Here is a 1,405-nt window from a genome sequence, read left to right on the forward strand (position 1 = left end):
TTACTCATTTTCGATATATAACTTTGGTAAGAGCCAGTTCATCTAAATAGAAATCTTAGGAAGAATTAGGTTGGAATAGGAAAAAATTTCCTATCTTTTTTTCATCCCCTTAACAAGAATAAGGTAATAATTTCACTATTTGGGTGATTGACAGAGTATTTTGTATTTATTATGCATAGAATACATTACACCACTCAAATAAAATAGACTTCCGAAATGCGGATATATTTGAATTAAAGGAATTGGTATGGTATTAATTAAAAGGAAATGAAATAAAAAATATTCAATAGAAAAATTTAATAACCCAGCTAGAAAACAATTGATACAGTTGGATCCCCCACCCCAATTAGTCGTACCTTTAAAGTCCACTTCTTCCCCATACTACGAGAGAAAGGGAAAATGTGAAAACTACCATTAAAGCAGCCCAAGCAAGATTTACTATATCCATGTGAATTTTTTCTCCTATCTCTATAAAAAATATCACTATGAAGGAATTATTTTACTATTGTTCACTAATTCTTGTTTGTTTTTTTTGGTATTAATCTAATCACTGAGAATACTAGAAACTATAATAACTATATATATTTATTTAAATCGCTGGTACAAAGTCAAAGGGGGGATTCGATTTTGCACTAAAACTATTATATTAACACGAAACAATTCAATAAATTCTATTAGAACATCAAACAAGTTTTGATCAGATTTCTAGTAGAGTCGAAAAACATTACAGATAAATTCTTTTTTTCTCTCATTTTTTAATTAAAAAGTCAAAATTCAATTCTCTTGTCGATCAGGCGACACCCGGATTTGAACTGGGGAAAAAGGATTTGCAGTCCCCCGCCTTACCGCTCGGCCATGCCGCCAAAACGATATATATATGAGAATACCCTTTTTTTATTGAAAAAGAGATATGCACTTTGATCGACAAACGCAATAATGGAAGGACAAAATGGAACCGTTAACTATACAATTCCTGAACAATTCTTGAAATCGAAATGAGAAGATGGTTTTGTCGTTATGAGAAAAAAAGAAATGAAATTTGATACATAATTTATCAATATTGCTTTTTTTATTCAAAAAACCTTCTCCATTTTAATTATAACAGTAACTGTCAGTATATTTAAACCCTAGAATATAACTAGAAATTGTTACAGAGATAATATCTATCGGGTATCTTATCCGTATTCTGCATATGATACGTATATACCAGAATTTGAAATAAGATTCTCGTGCTTCCATAATTGAAAGAAGTTTTCCTTGAAAAAATAAATTCAATAGAAATTGAAAATTGACTACGACATGCTCTGTACCGAATAAATAGGACTGCTATAAAAGGAATTCGTTAACGGAATTAACCAGACAAATCGCTCCACCAACTAAGAACGGCCATGCACCACCACCTATA

The 1,405-nt window shown here is 30.8% G+C and overlaps 1 non-coding gene across 1 annotated transcript; it reads right to left on the reverse strand.

The window, feature by feature from the left end:
- Positions 793–863, reverse strand: TRNAC-GCA. The gene has a single exon. It is a non-coding gene; the product is annotated as a tRNA-Cys (tRNA).

This window comes from Arachis ipaensis, chromosome B07 (assembly GCF_000816755.2).
Source record: "Arachis ipaensis cultivar K30076 chromosome B07, Araip1.1, whole genome shotgun sequence".
In the NCBI taxonomy this organism is placed as follows: Eukaryota; Viridiplantae; Streptophyta; class Magnoliopsida; order Fabales; family Fabaceae; genus Arachis; species Arachis ipaensis.